The sequence below is a fragment of the Schistocerca americana genome, chromosome 4, assembly GCF_021461395.2.
Source record: "Schistocerca americana isolate TAMUIC-IGC-003095 chromosome 4, iqSchAmer2.1, whole genome shotgun sequence".
NCBI lineage: Eukaryota > Metazoa > Arthropoda > Insecta > Orthoptera > Acrididae > Schistocerca > Schistocerca americana.
In genome coordinates, this window is record NC_060122.1 from 216,346,482 (window position 1) to 216,366,714 (window position 20,233).

At 41.6% G+C, this 20,233-nt stretch overlaps 1 pseudogene; it reads left to right on the forward strand.

Moving 5' to 3' along the window:
- The first annotated feature begins 16,503 nt into the window (after positions 1-16,503).
- Positions 16,504-16,621, forward strand: LOC124614537 (annotated as a pseudogene).
- Positions 16,622-20,233: the final 3,612 nt, after the last annotated feature.

The window sequence follows — 20,233 nt, forward strand, 5'->3', positions numbered from 1 at the left end:
GGTCTGCCATCATTGCAACATGGTCACACAAACCAGTCCGATCTCCTGCACGTCGGACTGTCGCATACAGCCGCGGCTCCTGCAGTATTGGAACGTTCGAACGCTCTCATTCGAGATGATCGATTGATCACAAACAAACACCTCGCTGCTCATCTGGACACCTCTGCTCGTAGTTCTGACACACTCGTCCACCAGTTGGGGTACTCAAAGGCGTGCCAGCAGGGTTGCTTGCCGCGTAACAGAAGACCATAAAGAACAGCGAAGGACCATCTGTGCGGAATTGCTTGCGCGTTACAAGCATGATCGTTACACTTTTTTTTTATCGAACATCGTCACAGGTTATGAAAGATGGGTTCATCACTTCGAACAGGGAACAAGACGGCAATCCATAGAGTTGTTCCACATCACCTCTCCTCCGGAGAAAAAAAGTTGAAAGCAACACCCTCGGCCCGTAGTGTCATGGCGAAAGACTTCCGGGACTCTGAAGGGGTTATTGTGATGTCATCCATCAGGTCTGAAGTACATCGTTCTGACTATAGAAAACTGCAGAAATTCAGCGTGTTCGTCGCCATAAAAATGCAAACGAACTTCTCCTTCTTCATGACAACGCTAGGCCTCAGCCTATGTCAGCCCATCCGAGAGGAGCTCACAAAACCTCTTCATCCAACCAACAGCCTGGATCTCGCACCTTCTGACTTCCATCAGCTTTGCCCAATTAACGATGAATGATGCACGCCGCCAGAAGCAGTATATGGATGATGGGGAGGATACTGGCGCAGTAAGGCGTTGGCTCCGACGTAGACCAGTAAGGTGGTGCCTTACAGGCATCCATGTCCTTGCACTGAGGTGGCGGTAGGCCATCGTGCTCAACGGAGCCTAATTGAAAGACAGTGTTTTGTGCCAAAAAGAGTGGGGAATAGTATGGGGTACCGGAATCCTAAATAAAACGAACCTACCACCAGAAAAAAATTTGCATTACTTACTCAACGACCCTCGTGTTAAATAGTGTTACAAATTAAGTGTATTGACTGTTGGTCGATCTCTGTTTTTAGTTCAAAACGACCGGTTTCGGGCAGTTGTCCATCTTAAGACCTACGAATCATATCATAGTTGCAGAGTTACCATTCTTAACGGAACTAACAGTTTCACTGTCATTTCTGCATAGTGAAACTGATAGTTCCGTTATAACTGGTTACTCTGTAACTACGAAGTCATTTCAGTGAAACTGGTAGTTCCTTTAAGAATTATTGTGACGTCGAGGTCTCTTACATTTCAGTAAATGACACTGAAAGATAGTGAAATACTGCTTACACGGTAGCTACGGGATTTGATCTGAGCCGGCCGCGGTGGTCTCGCGGTTCTAGGCGCGCAGTCCGGAACCGTGAGACTGCTATGCTCGCAGGTTCGAATTCTGCTTCGGGCATGGATGTGTGTGATGTCCTTAGGTTAGTTAGGTTTAAGTAGTTCTAAGTTCTAGGGGACTGATAACCACAGCAGTTGAGTCCCATAGTGCTCAGAGCCATTTGAACCATTTTTTTTATTTGATCTGAAGATGGGCGACATTAGCCAAAATCTATCACGTTGAAATAAAAACAATGATCGACAGACGGAAAATAAGACAACAATACCCAGTCATATGAAACATAATTACTCAGAGTCTTATAGCCAATTTTGGTATCGGAGTTCCTCCAGGCTCCCGTCGCTCAGGAACAAATTCTCCAACTGTCGGAACTTTCTCATGTCGCGGGTCCAGATGTGACCATCTGTCTTTCTACCAACTCGCAAGGCTACAGTAATGAATACAATATGGATACGGACGACAAATGACAAATCATGATTCCCCAGGTGACGTAAATGTCACAAGTTGATAGTAACAACTTACTACAAATAAAATGGCCTGTTATGATTTCGGTAAACCATGGAAATCGCAAATCGACCTGAGCCCTCATTACTCTATTGCGTTCACTTTAGTAAAGTGGCAGAATAAGAATCGATGTTCAATGCGTTTTGCATGCTCCTGCAGAGAAAAAATGAATTTTTCTATAAGAAAATATTTTGATTTGATTAAAAAAATACTTTTTATTACTGGCAGACGTCTGTTCTTGAGATAACCGGTAGAAATTGTCTGTTGCCGTTTGATGGGCATTTTCCTGTACGATTGACTGGAACATGCTCCCTTCTATAAAACTTTTCTTTTCAGTCTGTTTTTTTGTTTGCTAAATGACTGCTGTGTGAGTTTCTCATATTGATACCAAGTATCACCCAGATGTAGTACAACTAAACCAAAAAAATTGCTCCAAAACAATGACTTCATTGCCACCATGAAATGAAAAGAAGCATTTTAATAAAATTTAAACTTATGACAGATGACGAAAACAGAGTGTATTCTGATGGTAGGAATACCTTTCTACACATGCTGCTGAAGTATGGCATCAATGAGAGCTAACCTCAGCTGCTGGTTTGTATCGAGCTGAAACTGTCTGTGACACTGGAAATCGAACTAGGCTACCAGTCTCTTCAGCTAAGTATGCTTTTTCCATTGGCGTCACCTCACTGCCTCCATTAGCTTCTCTTTATTGTTTCCATACGTCATGCAGATTACTTCACACTGTAGTTTCAGTAGCCTCTGTATATTTGGCGAAGTGCGTGGTGTGATTTAACCACAGTCTCTCACGACTGCTACTTTGTATTCGTGAGGTAAGGTCTACTGTCTCAATGGGAAGAAAATTGCAGCCAGTAGGCATGTTTGTGTACCAGATTCACAAATTAGGAGACAACATAATATGTAGCAAATTATCAATACAGCATGTGTGCTGCCAGCAAGTAAGGAATTTAATTCCTTGTGTATCTGTAATTCACTGCAAATATGTGTTCATTATATGTGAGCAACCCTACGAATTACGTGAAAGTGAATGTCCTCATTCTGCAGAAGAGAGTACATCAAAACCGGATCCGCAACAGCGAAATTAGGATACTCTGTTCTCGCTTCACCAGTTTCGCATGCAAAGCGAAACGGTACATGGGATATCGGAGAATGTCAGGGCGCGCGTCAGGATACGACAAACGTGTCACACAGGTGGGATTATCTATCACGGAGCGGCATCATTGGCAGGTCTTTACGGTTGATGGACGTTCACAGTGCGTAACGTAATCCGCCAGATACACGTTTCATCCCTTTGACACACTGCAGCCAACTGCCGATTATCACTTGTTTCTCGGCTGTTTGACGGCTGATACAGTTACCGTCTAATCTGGACTGAAAACATTCGAAAGTTTTAGTGCAGGCGGTTAAACCATGAATCGTGCGTAAGAATGTGACAATAAATGAGGAGTCCCAGGTGCCAGTTTTTTCACAATAGCGTTTTCAGCGCTACTGCGTTCTCAGCCCTCTGGTGCATGTCCGTAGACTTACACCAAGTGTCAAATCATGGAGGAAATGTTCCAAACATTCATTACCAGATGCCACACAGTCTTTCTGCCAACTAGTGCTCCCCTCTCCAGTTACAAGCGCTATGCCTCAGGCTCTCTTCCATCCACCCTGGGATAGTTTGAAGGGATAACACACATGTGTTACGTGAGAAGGCACAGCTTTTTAAGCTGCGACGGTGATTTTGCAAGTGTAGAAAAACGAACAGAGCTACACAGTGGTTTTGTTTCGCAGGATTAACACCACACAGTTGAGTCAGCTAAAGCTATGTGCCTATTCCACGTATGACCAATTCATACAGTGGACCTCCATGATTTTAAGGATGGTGCTGAAACATTGTTATCAATGCCAAGGTACAAGATCTCCAAATGCAGTCTGATCGAAATGTCTCGCGATCACTCATCATAAATTGCTATTAAAATTCTTACTCAGAAACAAAGAAATGAAAAAATGATAACGTATTCAAAAGAGGAAATATCATGATTAATGTGTGCCACACCGTACTTCATCCGAAAGATCAGACCTATTTATAAGTAGCAAAACGGAAAGACCTGTTGACGATTTCGCCATTTCTTCTTCAACCGCACAAGAAGTTTTACAGCATACTCTGTAACAACTAATCCCAAGCAAGGAGTTGTCAATATTGTGACTTTCTTTATTTCTGAATTTAGTTTCGTTACTGTCTTGCACAGCCGGCCGCTGTGGGCGAGCGGCTCTAGGTGCTTCAGTCTGGAACCAGGCGACCGCTACGGTCGCAGGTTCGAATCCTGCCTCGGGCATGGATGTGTGTGATGTCCTGAGGTTAGTTAGGTTTAAGTAGTTCTAAGTTCTAAGGGACTGACGACCTCAGATGTTAAATCCCATAGTGCTCAGAGCCATTTGAACCATTTTTTTGCCTTGAACGATTTTGAAAGGAAATGAAAAATAGTTTTTCTTGGCTACAGTTCCGCTAGTTAAAATATTACTACTATATTTCTCTACTTGTATTACGATAGAGAAAATGATGTGGTTAAATATTAATGGCCTATGAAAGAAAACCTTTGTTATTGGCACTTAGAACCTGTCAGTTTCCTGGCAAGGAACTTAGACCGTTCTTAATAAATTATCTACTTTCTAATTTCTCTTATTAGTTTTGCAGTGTTGAGGTGGGCCGCATAATTCTGTGGTATCGAACTACTTTCTCAGTTTTTGGATACAGGTAACTTATCGACAGAAAAACATACATTGTTTTTTTGATTATCCTGACAAAGTTGACATTTGGCACTTAGATCGTTTTCGATTTCCACCTTTCAAATGATCAAACACGTTCATTTGCAGATATATAGGCAGAAAGGTTTCTTTCCAGTTCTTGGAAATACGGAAAAATAAATCAACGGTATAGGATTCGCCCATACACTACTTTATCTGTTAGAATGAATAAGAGAGGATTATCGAACGGCATTAATGAACCGCACGCGAATTGTCATACAGCTGTCCTACTGGCAGGATCTAACAGATCTGTCTATTTAGGAAAAGTCTCAAGAATTGTTCAGAGAGTGGAAATTTTATTGACGGGTATTTGTTTCTCCTGGTTTGACAGTGTCATCCGATTCATTTATCCTACTTCAGCTCCATCCTGTTCGGTAGTTACTACACATTTTTCCTTCAACAATGTACTACTAGATTTTTGTGATCATCAAACTACCTGTTCTGTGATTAGGTGCTTGCTATACAATCGGTATACCAAACGCCAATATAAATACATGAAGAGTCTCTGCTTTGTATCCATATTTCTTCTGGCAATTCAACAGTTGCTATCTGCTCATTATATGGGAGTGTCATTCTAAGAGTGAAGGCCAGTTTGATCTTATCAGCTGTGTAATCCTCCCGCCACATGGGCCCTGTGTCATACACCTTTTTGATCGTTGGCGTCTCTATGACGCTAACAGTGATCACGAACGGTTTATTTGTGTCATTTTAAAATGTTTGAAAAAATTATTAGTCTCCTCATGTGTGAAGTTCTTAGAGTAATACTGTGCCTGAGTGGAAGGAAAGTACACACTAATGAAATATTCTGTGTGAAGTTGTTAGTGATTGTGCAGGCTATAGGAAAGTTTGACGACTTTCTATTCACGAACACCAAAAACTGCTAATGAGTGCTGCAATGACTCTTCATGTTCAGTACGACAGAAAGGTTTCTTTCCAGTTCTTGGAAATACGGAAAAATAAATCAACGGTATAGGATTCGCCCATACACTACTTTATCTGTTAGAATGAATAAGAGAGGATTATCGAACGGCATTAATGAACCGCACGCGAATTGTCATACAGCTGTCCTACTGGCAGGATCTAACAGATCTGTCTATTTAGGAAAAGTCTCAAGAATTGTTCAGAGAGTGGAAATTTTATTGACGGGTATTTGTTTCTCCTGGTTTGACAGTGTCATCCGATTCATTTATCCTACTTCAGCTCCATCCTGTTCGGTAGTTACTACACATTTTTCCTTCAACAATGTACTACTAGATTTTTGTGATCATCAAACTACCTGTTCTGTGATTAGGTGCTTGCTATACAATCGGTATACCAAACGCCAATATAAATACATGAAGAGTCTCTGCTTTGTATCCATATTTCTTCTGGCAATTCAACAGTTGCTATCTGCTCATTATATGGGAGTGTCATTCTAAGAGTGAAGGCCAGTTTGATCTTATCAGCTGTGTAATCCTCCCGCCACATGGGCCCTGTGTCATACACCTTTTTGATCGTTGGCGTCTCTATGACGCTAACAGTGATCACGAACGGTTTATTTGTGTCATTTTAAAATGTTTGAAAAAATTATTAGTCTCCTCATGTGTGAAGTTCTTAGAGTAATACTGTGCCTGAGTGGAAGGAAAGTACACACTAATGAAATATTCCGTGTGAAGTTGTTAGTGATTGTGCAGGATATAGGAAAGTTTGACGACTTTCTATTCACGAACACCAAAAACTGCTAATGAGTGCTGCAATGACTCTTCATGCTCAGTACGACAAAGGACTGTGAGGAGGTTTAGAACCACACTGTTACTGGTGACGAGAAGGTTTCGCGTTCAAGTCCAGAAACAAAGTTCCGATCAATGGAATGGCACAATACTCGATTTCCAACAAAACTAAGAAAGAATCCAAGAAAATTTACTTATGCCTACGAGAGCGAATACAAATGTTATCGGATCCTATACCGAGTACGCCGCGCCGTCCAAAACAACAGGCGTGTATTGTTGCCTAGCCGCATTGTGCGTCTTCATGACATCGCTCGTCCACATTTTTCTGCGTGGACAAAGAATTTGATTTAGCTGTTCAAGTTCGAGGTTTTTGACCATCCATCTCATAGCCCGGACTTAGATCCCATTGGTTACCGCCTTTATGCCAAACTGAAGAACTGTTTGGGTGAAAAGCACTATGGAAATCACAATGAACTGAGAGAGGGTGCTAGTTGTTGGTTCAACCAAGCGTGCAGAGGGCATCAGAAAGCTTGTGGAGCGCTACGACAAATGTTTAAATTTTAATGGCGTCTATGTACAAAAAGGTTGAGATATTAAAATGTGTTGTAAATTAAGTTCTCTTCAATATCTTCAATAAAAATGTCTCGAGAAACAAACGCTCTTTACTTTTATAATGACCTTCGTACATAACTTTCTACCTTGTTAGTTGTACAGCGAACGGCATTGCGGCAGCGGTAACACCGGTTCCCGTCAGATCACTGAAGTTAAGCACTGTCGGGCTTGGCTAAGAATTGGATGCGTGACCGTCCGGTCTCCCGAGTGCTGTTGGCAAGCGGGGTACACTCAGCCCATACGAGGCAAACTGAGGAGATACTTCATAAAGAAGTAGCGACGAAAACTGACAACGGCTGGGATAGCGGTTTGCTGACTGCTATAGGCTGAGGATGACACGGCTGCCGGTCAGTACTGCTGTATCTTCCGAGACATGTAGGGACGGAGTTAGTTATACAATAGAAATTCCGCGTTGGGAAATCAGCAGTGTAAAGAAGAGATAGATTTCTACTTAATGTAAAGATGTCACGTGAACTTTGTAAGTGAGCTGCTTCTGATTGGCAACGATGTGTAGCGCTTTGCATTGGATCTCTGACTGCGCTTTCTTTGTAAGAGACTCTGTGGCTGATTGGACTCGCTGTTGGAGGTTAATCGTCAGTAGTGTTGGGCAGTTGGAAGTTAGTCGCCAGCAGTGATGGAAGTACTGTTGGGCAGTTGGAGGTGAACAGCCAGCAGTGATGGATGTTAGATGTGAGAAGTTAGCATTGATGGAGGGTAGAGGTCTGAAGTGTTAGCGTAGGCTAAAGATCTGTACATGTTCGACTTGGGGACTGAATATTATTCATGATATACACCTTTGTACTAGATGTCAATGGCGATTTATATTCATGTCTCAACTGGATGTCACATTATTAAGGTAAAAAAAGATAAATTATTTGGTTTGCAACAAAATCATTCCTTTGCTAACCACATGCCTATTAGTAGTTAGTTGCTTTAGTAGTTAGAATCTTTTATTTAGCTGGCAGTATCGACGCTCGCTGTATTGCAGTAGCTCGTGTAATGAAGAATTTTGTGAGGTAAGTGCTTAATGAAAGGTATAGGTTATTGTTAAGATTTATTTTTGGTCAGGACCATTCTTTTGAATTAATTATTTGAAATCAGTTTATTTTTTATTTATTTATTTATTTTTTCAGCAGTCAGATTGCGTTGCGCTAGATATTGTGGGTCACAGTCATTCAGCAATTTAAGTACATGTAAACAAAGAAGTTTCAAGTTGCAGACAGGTGCATCTAAAAGACACTTACACGTTAGCTTTTGGCCAAAGCTTTCGTCACAAAACACACACACAAACACACGCACACGCACACACACACAGTTTCATTCATTGAAGCAATCACACCTCACGCACACATGAACGCATGGAGGTAACATGTGCGTGATGTGTGCTTTCTTGTGTAAACGAATTCGTGTTCGATTTTTTTTTTCTGACGATGGCTGTGGTCGAAAGAGAATATGTGTCTTTTGGCTGTAGCTATCTGTAACATAACGTATCATTTTTACGGTAAGTAGCAATCTATCTTTTCCTTATATAGTTGTACAGTTCATCACTTAAGCTCCAATTTGAGACTTTTGGAAGGCATATTTAACTCATATTGATTTCAAGTAATTTACATATTTAATTAGTACGACTAGCCGCATTAATGTGAGAATCTTTCAAAGGCCTGAATAACCACCTTTTACTGCGCGGTCTTCTGCGAAACTTTCATCAAGATAGTCAGTGAGTTTCTGGAAGGTATCGACAGAGATCTGGAGCCATGCCGGCTCCAATGCCGTGCCAGCTACGCAGGGTTTCTCGGTTGAGTGCCAATGGCGCGAACAGCCCAACGAGGCGGTCCCACACATTCCATTAGGTTTAAATCAGTGGAGTTTGATGGCCAGTGGAGTACGATAAACTCTTCACGGTGGTCATCGAACCACGCACATAAACTGAGTGCTTTGAGACACGACGCACCGTCTTCCCTAAAGACGCCATCGTGCTGACGAAAAACAAACTGCATATAGGAATCGACGTGGTCTCCAAGGATATGCGACTACTTTTGTTGATCTACTGTGCCTTCCAGAATGAGGAAATCTCTCAGGGAAGGCCCCGAAAGCCTTCCTCAGACTATAACGCTCCATCCTCCGGGCTGAACCCCCCCGGCGATTATTGCAGGATTTTTGCTTCCTGTCTAATAGAGCATTAAACGTGATTCATCTTAAAAGGCCACCAGTCCGACTGCGGTATTCGCGAGCAACAGTTACCGATAACAGCATTCAGCATGGGTGCATGAACCAGGCACGTGCTACGGAGGTCCGTACGCAGCAACGGTCGCTGAACGGTGGCTTAGGAGACACTGTTGACAGCTCCTTGGTTCATTGGGCGGTCAGCTGCCAACAGTTACACGTCTGTTCGGGCCGTATACATCTTCGCAGCCGTCATCCATGGCCCATGGTGCACGACAGTTGCCTCAGGGCCCTATCTGGATAGCGCCATTTTGCCGTGCACGGTATACTTTAACCACTGCAGCTCGTGAATTTACCCGTTTCCGAAATGCTTCCATCCTTGACCCGAAAGCCAGTGATGATGTCCTTTTGGACGTCGGATAAATCCTTCCGTTTCCGCATTACAACAATGACTACACTGTTTCCCGTATCCCACCGACACGTTTTATACGTCCTCCATTGCTAGTGCTGCCACCTTTCCCTCAGATGGGTTATAGGACGGTGGTGTCGAACACAGGCGGTGGTTACATTAGTTTATCTGTTTGATGATGGGAGCTGGTGAGATCAGTTTTGTGGCCGTTGCTGGTATTCGTGATGCCAATATGGCCGATTTTTAGGAGAGCCGTGGAATCACTAGTTTGTACTACTCTCCGTTACTAAAAGATGGAGCACAAACACGTTCAGATCTCTCAATTTTTGGCGGAAATTTTAGTCGCATGGCCTCTCCATGCCAGAAACGTTCTAAGAGCTCTACTAACGAGACTGTCTACACTACACTTGTCCGTCCTCCTTTAGAGTACTGCTGCGTGGTGTAGGATTCTTACCAGACAGAATTAAAGAGTACGTCGAGAAACTTCAAAGGAGGGCAGCACGTTTTGTATTATAGCGAAATGGCGGAGAGAGTGTCACTGACACAGTATTTGTGGTGGACATAATTAAAATAAAGGCGTTTTTCGTTGCGCCGGAACCTCCTCACGAAATGTCAGTTACCAACTTTCTCATCCGAATGCGAAAATATTTTGCTGACGCCGACCTACATAGGGAAAAACAATCACCATAATAAAATAAGGAAAATCGTAGCTCGCACGGAAAGATAGAGGTGTTTTTTTTTCGCTCGCTGTTCGAGATTGGAATAATAGAGAATTATTGTGAAGGTGGTTCTATGAACTCTATGCCAGGCACTTAAGTGTGATTTGCAGAGTATCCACGTAGATTTAGATGTACGTGATATCACTCTGTGAAATTGCAACTGACGGCTGACATCCCTGTGCTTATCTGTTTGTATGTTTCTCGAGAGTACCTAGAGAGTCGCATGTACAAAGATAGGGCAGTATTAGTGCCCGCTATTCAAGGAGGCAGAGTCCAAGAGCTCGAAAAGTTGAATAGAATGAGGAAAGGTGGTACACTTACCTGGTTAGAGCGGAAACAAGACAAACCCAAAGGTAGGTCTGTCCCAGAGGCTTTTGAGAAGACTTAAATGAAATCATTTTATATTCAGCCTAATATTGATTCTTTTGAATGTGATTGACCTACAGAAAATCCATGTATATCGTTTGATTCACCTATATAAGCAACGATCAATGAGTCTTTAGATGTGACTAAGAGGTGCATACAGGAAATTAAGATGGACAATTTTCACAGCCAATCAAATACCTCAAAACTTCCTGATCAAATGAAAAATAATATTTCTGATTAATTTCGTGTCGATAAAGCTAATGGTTCCAACATGACAGTATTAATTATGTAAGCAAAATATGCAAATGTTGCCAGAACGCTGATTATATTAGTATTGCGACAGAAAGTGATGAAGCCACAAATTACATTAGATCGCATACGGAGAATAGTTTTATGTTCATTGAATAAATGAAAGATGGTCAAAATGACAATAACAAAAACATCGAGCAATAAAGGCTAGATTTTAACTGAGTGAAAAAGACGAAAGAATAAAATTAATTAAAGGAAAAAGGAGAAATATTAAATTTCAGAAATCTCGAAGACACGGAAGAGGGATTTCTAGAGAGAATTAAGAGAAAATTAAAAGAATGTGAAGCAGGAGTAAGAAAGGTACTAATAACAAAATCTGAATAAGTAGGTGGCTTGTGCAAAACTCAAAACCATCCGAAGAAGCTGACAAATAAAATGATAAGTTTGACGGACAAGAGAAGAAAAATGAAAGTAGAATGACACAATGATAGAATAGACAGAACTGTGCAAGTCCCCGTGAAAGAAGACATCAAGGAGTACGAAGAAGATACGCTAAAAGCCAATAGTGAAAATAAATCCAGCTTAAAGGTAGCCAAACGGAAGCATATGATGGGAAAAATCAGTAAATAGGGCTATAAACAGATCAAGGTTGAAATACAGATAAGGAAGAAACATTCAAATATTTGGGATTTTTTATGGTAGCCTTTACAGCAAAACTAACGATTGTACCTTAATCCTGGAGGAAGTGGACGCTTCTGTTTCCAAAATCCCAGATATAATCCCCTGGAATTCAAACATGCTATAAACAAGATGAAAAAAGGAAACGGTCCAGATAGCGGTTTCTCAGCCGACGGTTAAAGCTGATGGATGAGAAATCTGTAAAGAGTTTGGTTAAAACATTTTCAAGTCTGTAGACAGTGGAAAACTGTCAAGAGATCGGAATAAACTCAAAATAATACTAACACATAAGGAAGGTACAACTAAAGATATGAAGAATTGGACCAATCAGTCTTCTGTTCGTACTGTATCAAGCTTTTACTAGAATTTTGACTATTGCACTTGACCTGGCTCAACCCACTGAGCAAACTGGGTTCTGCACACGTTTTAGTACAATTGATCACACCCTCACTCTTCGCGAAACAATTAGCAGAAAAAATAAGTGCAATAAGCAGAATAATTAAGTAAGATTCCTTGCCTTTACAGTGGACTCTCATTCGGGAGGACGACGATTCAGTCCCGCTGCCGGCCGGAGTGGCCGTGCGGTTCTAGGCGCTACAGTCTGGAACCGAGCGACCGCTACGGTCGCAGGTTTATCTACATCTACATCTACATACTCCGCAAGCCACCTGACGATGTGTGGCGGAGGGTACCCTGAGTACCTCTATCGGTTCTCCCTTCTATTCCAGTCTCGTATTGTTCGTGGAAAGAAGGATTGTTGGTATGCTTCTCTCTGATTTGATCCTCATGGTCTCTTCGCGAGATATACGTAGGAGGGAGCAATACACTGCTTGACTCTTCGGTGAAGGTATGTTCTCGAAACTTTGACAAAAGCCCGTACCGAGCTACTGAGCGTCTCTCCTGTAGAGTCTTCCACTGGAGTTTATCTATCATCTCCGTAACGCTTTCGCGATTACTAAATGATCCTGTAACGAAGCGCGCTGCTCTCCGTTGGATCTTCTCTATCTCTTCTGTCAGCCCTATCTGGTACGGATCCCACACTGCTGAGCAGTATTCAAGCAGTGGGCGAACAAGCGTACTGTAACCTACTTCCTTTGTTTTCGTATTGCATTTCCTTAGGATTCTTCCAATGAATCTCAGTCTGGCATCTGCTTTACCGACGATCAACTTTATATGATCATTCAGTTTTAAATCACTCCTAATCCGTACTCCCAGATAATTTATGGAATTAACTGCTTCTAGTTGCTGACTTGTTATTTTGTGGCTAACTGATAAGGGATCTATCTTTTTATGTATTCGCAGCACATTACACTTGTCTACATTGAGATAAATTGCCGTTCCCTGCACCATGCGTGAATTCGCTGCAGATCCTCCTGCGTTTCAGTACAATTTTCCGTTGTTACAACCTCTCGATACACCACAGCATCATCTGCAAAAAGCCTCGGCGAACTTCCGATGTCATCCACAAGGTCATTTATGTATATTGTGAATAGCAACGGTCCTATGACACCCCCCTGCGGCACACCTGAAATCACTCTTACTTTGGAATACTTCTGTCCATTGAGAATGACATGCTGCGTTCTGTTATCTAGGAACTCTTCAATCCAATCACACAATTGGTCTGATAGTCCAATCCTTCATCGGGTATGGATGTGTGTGATATCCTTAGGTTAGTTAGGTTTAATTAGTTCTAAGTTCTAGGCGACTGATGACCTCAGAAGTTAAGTCGCATAGTGCTCAGAGCCATTTTTCAATCCCGCGTCCGACCATCCTGATTCAGGTTTTCCGTGATTTCCCTAAATCGCTTCAGGCAAATGCCTGGATGGTCCAGTTGACAGGGGACGGCCGATTTCCTTCCCTAATCCGATGAGACTGATGACCTCGCTGTTTGGTCTTCCCCCCCCCCCCCCCCCCCTCCTCCAAATCAACTCAACCCAACCCTTGCCTTTATAGATTTTGAAAAGGCTTTCTATTCCATCAGTCACCTATCTACATTTGAGGTTCCAACAGAACAAGAAATAGAACAGTGCCGTATTAAAGTCCTGCGTTGCACGCCGACTAAAAGTGGAAGCATCACCAACTGATCGAACTGGCTGACGATGACGACGATGAACGAAAGTTAATCGTTATTCAAAACAGATGCCTCTAATGCGATTGGTGCAGTCACTATCTCTCTACAAAACTTACGTACGCTGTTTCTTTTGAAATGGGCATTTTTGTAATTCGTGTTAATAAATAATCAATAAACTACCACCTATTTTCTTAAATATAATTGAGCGTGCGATGTTATAGCAACAGAATATGTGTCTGTGCTCATTTAATCTCCATCCCGTCCGAACAATCCAAAAATTAACTATTCTATATGTGGGAATTTTAAAATATTCCCATCGATGTTTCCCTTATGTTTTAATACACGTCATGTCATCCTGCCCGTTCACCTTGTCAGTGATTTCCACATGTTCCTTTCGTAGCCGGTTCTGCGGAGAACATCCTCATTCCTTATCAGTAGAGCTAATTTTCAACATTCTTCTGTAACATCACATCTCGAACGCTTCTATTCTCTTCTGATACATACTGTATTTCTTCTTCACTTTCACTAACAATAGCAATGTCATCAGCGAATCTTATCGTTGGTATCCCTTCATCCCGTATTTTTATCCCACTCTAGAAAGTTTGGTATATTTCTGTCACTGCTTCTTCGATGTATAGGTTGAACAGTGGGGGCGAAAGACTGTAACACTGTCTCACACACTTTATAATCCGAGCACTGCTTTCTTGGTCCTGCAGTCTCACAGTTCCATTTTAGTTCCTGTACATGTTACATAGCATCCATCTCTCCCTTTGTAGCTTACTCCTATTTTTCTGCGTATTTTCTCATTTTTATACTGTCTAGCGCTTTTTCGAGGTTGACAAATCTTATGACAGTCTCATGATTTTTTTCTGTTCTACTTCCTTTGTCAATCACAAAGTCAGAACTGCCTCCCCCGTGCTTTTACCTTTCCTAAAGCCAAACCGATCTCATCAAACCGATCCACAGTTTTCTTTGCTGCACTTATCTGCCCTCCCCGTCTTCAAAATTATGTTGATTTTATTTATTTATTTATTTATTTTCTTTTTTGAAATCTCATGGTATGCTGCCAGTCTCATAGAGGCTACACACCAATATGAATAATTGTTTGGTTGCCACTTACTCCAGTGATTTTTGAAATTCTGATGGAGTGTTATGTATGGTTTCTGCTTTATCTTCCTTATTTTGATCTAAAGTTTTCCAAAGCTATTTTAAATTCTGACTCTAATATTGGATCATCTATGTCTTCCATATTCCCTCCAATTTCTTCTTTAGCATGTCATTAGTCGATTCCTCTCCCTCATAGGGCCTCTCAATATACCCTTTCCTCCTATCCACTCAGCAGAATCCCCGTCGCATTCTAAATGTTGCCGCTCTTGGTTTGATTTCACCGAAGGTTTTTTGACTGTTCTCTATGCTGAATCAGTCCTTGCAACAATAATTTCCGTTTTTGTTTCTTCAGATATCCCCTGGAGCCACTTCGACTTGACTTCTCTGCACTCACTATTTATTTCATTCACACGGTCTCGTCATTCCTCTGTATTATAGTATGCCAGTACCTTCCACTCTGGTTCTTGCAGGCAATTCTCTTAATCTTCAATCTATGTCAATTCTCTCAAACTTCAATCTATTGACTCTACTCTTCATCATTTTGTATTCATCATCCTATATTATGCTTAGTTTTCGTTCATTAGTCTTTTAGAATCTTTCACCTGGAAAGAGAATGATACCAACTCTTAAATGTCATATTTAGGGTTTCATTTTTAATTTTTTCTGAGTATACTTATATCCTCATCTCTGTCTCTCTCCCTCACACTCGCACTCTCTCTCTCTCACTCACGCTTCACGCTCCCCCTCCCACCCTCTCTCTCTCTCTCTCTCTCTCTCTCTCTCTCTCTCTCTCTACCTCTCTCTTTCTCTCTCCCTTTCTGTCTCTCCCTGAAGCACAAGGGTGGCATAAGCACGAGGTACATGTTTCGCTTGTCCGTCCTAGCGGAGAGAAGCACGTGTCGCCGCGTCCTGCGCTGTGACGTCAGCAGGTGGTGGGTCAACAACAGCCGGCGTGTTGACTGATGGACGGGCTGTACTCCGCCCACCTGCCTCAGGTGTGATGATAGCCGAGTCAGCACAGTGTGGGGGGCGTGGCCTGTGTGTGCCCAGGGTCCAATGGCACCGGCACACGTATGAGATCCCTCTCATAACTTCATGATGTTGCTATGGTGCCTCTGAGACTAAGTTAAATTACAGCAAATTTTATATTGTGACCGTCCACAGCTGTAGAACTGAACCATGATAGACAAGACCGCTTCAGCCGTGTGATAAATATTTATTTCTGATCCAACTGATTTCGCGGCGTTAGAATCACAACTTCAGGAATACAGCTGTATGTAAACAAGAGTAAAAACTAAAAAACCTCCTGTTTCGGTTAAAATGTAACTGTGGTACACAAGAAGTTATATAGGAAAAGTTATGTACTCACATTTATAAAAACTATAAGCAGTTGTGACCCAATATTCCTTGTTCAGTTGTGATAAAATTGTTTAAACAGTCAAGAGGTCGGTAGTCCAATTTAAAACAGAGCAGATATCTGGGAACATCATCCCGATGCAGGAAAACTAGGAGAAAGTGATAAATCGTATTGATGTTAATGATAAAACAGATGATATTGGTAGATGGTGGAAGCTGCATTCACATCGACAAGAGCAGAGTTTGTTTGATTGCATTGCACCATAAGTCATGTTTAGATAAAATGCTGATTCCAAAATAGATCGTCATCTAAATGAAAGGACTGGAGGGAGGAAGACATAAAATCTTATATAGATGTACCTAACATTTAACACCGTAGTGGCAACAGGGTCAACGGCCTTGCCGCAGTGGTAATACCTGTTCCCGTCAGATCACCGAAGTTAAGCGCTGTCGGGCTGGGCTAGCACTTGGATGGGTGACCATCCGGTCTGCCGAGCGCTGTTGGTAAGCGGGGTGCACTCAGCCCTTGTGAGGCGAACTGAGGAGCTACTTGACTGAAAAATAGCGGCTCTGGTCTCGGAAAGTGACATACGGCCGGGAGAACGGCATGCTAATCACATGCCCCTCCGTATCCGCATCCAGTGACGCCTATGAGCTGAGGATGACACAGCGGCCGGTCAGTACTGTTGGGCCTTCATGGCCTGTTCAGGAGTAGTAGTAGTAGTAGTAGTAGTAGTGGCAACAGGAGGTCCGCAATGACAGCCTAGAGCCCTAGACGAATTGAGCTGAACCGGCGCTGGCGACGATAAACGAGAGCATGCGCGTAAGAACGTACGCAGCGGAATACAGTTACAAAATAAAAGGAGCTACACTGGACTTTATTCTTATTCTAGTTTTCCTATATCGGGATGATATTCCCTGCAACCTACTATATTTTAAATTGGACTACCGACATTTTGATGGTTAAACAGATTTATCGCTATTGAACAAAGAATGTTGGGTCATATACTGCTTATGGTTTGGTCTAAATTATGAAATAAATGTGAGTATATATATTGTCATATATAGCTTCGTGTATAGTAAAACCGCATTTCAACCGAAACAGCATCTTTATTCGTTTTACTTTTGTTTACAAGTACATACAGCTATATGCTCGTAAATGCGGCTCTAACGCCCCGAAGCTTGTTGGATTAGAAATGAAGATTTGTCATACAGCTGAAGTGGTCTTATTAATCGTGGTTAAGTTACATTACCTTAACAGAACCAAAATACATTAATATAGGGGTTCTGCAAGATGGCATATTAGGATCAATACTGTTCCTGATATACATCAATACCAGTCCCAGTAGTGTTACTCATGGTGAAAAATTCTTTTCGCTGATGACAGCAATATTATAGTCGCTGAGGAAACAAGAGAACTCCTTGCAGAGAAAGTAAATGAAACTCTCAAGGAAGTTTACGATTGGTCAATAAGTAATAAAGTGACATTGAACAAAAAGAAAACTAATGCTATGAATTTCAGTTTGAAGAGAGAAAATGACAATGTTAAATTAAATGTAGATGGCACTTCTATAGATTGTGTAACAAATGCAAAATTTCTAGGAATGAACATTGATTCTCAGCTGAAGTGGTATGAACACACAAACGTACTTGTAAACAGAATGTCGTCGGCATGTTATTCCCTCAAAATCCTATCATCAGTGTGTAACATGCCATAAGAATAATAACCAAAAATTCTAGTCGAGCTCGTTGTAAAGATCTGTTCAAAAGACAGAATTTTAACTGCTCCATGTGAATACATTTATCAGTCAGTTATACACATCAAAAATAACATTGGTACTCACAGCACAAACACCTCTGTCCATGATCATGGAACAAGAGGTAGACTCAACTTACATTTACCAAGAAAAAATAAACATAAAACTCAAAACAGCATTTTCTACCAAGGAATAAACCTGTACTATAAATTACCAAAAGAGATTAAAGAAATTGCAAAATTACACTTATTTAAGTATGCAGCTAAAGAGTACCGATACATTTTATACATTGAAGGATTACTTAGGTAAAACAGATTAGAGGTTTGGTAAAAAAAGTTATACAAATAAATAATGATAATGAGTATAAAACATCCAACATTCCACATAACACTTTCACATTATGTCTTTTTTCATTCTTTTTTCCTTTTCTAGAAAAACGTACCCCACGCTATGCATAGGACAATACTAACATCTCTTCCTCTTTCTGAGCTCAACATCTCATTCGTTACTGGCGAGGTGCTGACTCAGTTTTTCATGATAGCAAATGGGAAGTTGCTGTACAGAAAATGGCCCAGAGATCACCAGTTTGCGTGTATACTGAGTGAAGTGTTATGAAACAATGTATTTATAGTGTGTGCATTGACTGATATGGAGATATGAGTGAACAGTGTGGCATTAAATTATTTAATAAGTTATTTGTCCCCCCCATGAACCATGGACCTTGCCGTTGGTGGGGAAGCTTGCGTGCCTCAGCGATACAGATACCCGCACCGTAGGTGCAACCACAACGGAGGAGTATCTGTTGAGAGGCCAGAAAAACGTGTGGTTCCTGAAGAGGGGCAGCAGCCTTTTCAGTAGTTGCAGGGGCAACAGTCTGGATGATTGACTGATCTGGCCTTGTAACACTAATCAAAACGGCCTTGCTGTGCTGGTACTGCGAACGGATGAAAGCAAGGGGAAACTACAGCCGTAATTTTTCCCGAGGGCATGCAGCTTTACTGTATGGTTAAATGATGATGGTGTCCTCTTGGATAAAATATTCCGGAGGTAAAATAGTCCCCCATTCGGATCTCCGGGCGGGGACTACTCAGGAGGACGTCGTTATCAGGAGAAAGAAAACTGGCGTTCTACGGATCGGAGCGTGGAATGTCAGATCCCTTAATCGGGCAGGTAGGTTAGAAAATTTAAAAAGGGAAATGGATAGGTTAAAGTTAGATATAGTGGGATTTAGTGAAGTTCGGTGGCAGGAGGAACAAGACTTTTGGTCAGGCGAATACAGGGTTACAAAATCAAAACGGGGAATGCAGGAGTAGGTTTAATAATGAATAAAAAATAGGAGTGCGGGTAAGCTACTACAAACAGCATAGTGAACGCATTATTGTGGCCAAGATAGACATGAAGCCCACACCTACCACAGTAGTACAAGTTTATATGCCAACTAGCTCTGCAGATGACGAAGAAATCGAAGAAATGTATGATGAAATAAAAGAAATTATTCAGATAGTGAAGGGAGACGAAAATTTAATAGTCGTGGGTGACTGGAATTCGGTAGTAGGAAAAGGAAGAGAAGGAAACGTAGCAGGTGAATATGGACTGGGGGGAAGAAATGAAAGACGAAGCCATCTGGTAGAATTTTGCACAGAGCGTAACTTAATCATAGCTAACACTTGGTTCAAGAATCATAAATGAAGGTTGTATACATGGAAGAAGCCTGGAGATACTGACAGGTTTCAGATAGATTATATAATGGTAAGACAGAGATTTAAGAACCAGGTTTTAAATTGTAAGACGTTTCCAGGGCAGATGTGGATTCTGACCGCAATCTATTGGTTATGAACTGTAGATTGAAACTGAAGAAACTGCAAAAAGATGGTAATTTAAGGAGATGGGACTTGGATAACCTGAAAGAACCAGAGGTTGTACAGAGTTTCAAGGAGAGCATAAGGGAACAATTGACAGGAATGGGGGAAAGAAATACAGTAGAAGAAGAATGGGTAGCTTTGAGGGATGAAGTAGTGAAGGCAGCCGAGGATAAAGTAGGTAAAAAGATGAGGGCTAGTAGAAGTCCTTGGGTAACAGAAGAAATATTGAACTTAATTCATCAAAGGAGAAAATATAAAAATGCAGTAAATGAAGCAGGCAAAAAGGAATACAAACGTCTCAAAAATGAGATCGAGAGGAAGTGCAAAATGGCTAAGCAGGGATGGCTAGAGGACAAATGTAAGGATGTAGAGGCTTGTCTCACCAGGGGTAAGATAGATACTGCCTACAGGAAAATTAAAGAGACCCTTGGAGAAAAGAGAACCACTTGTATGAATATCAAGAGCTCAGATGGAAACCCAGTTCTAAGCAAAGAAGGGAA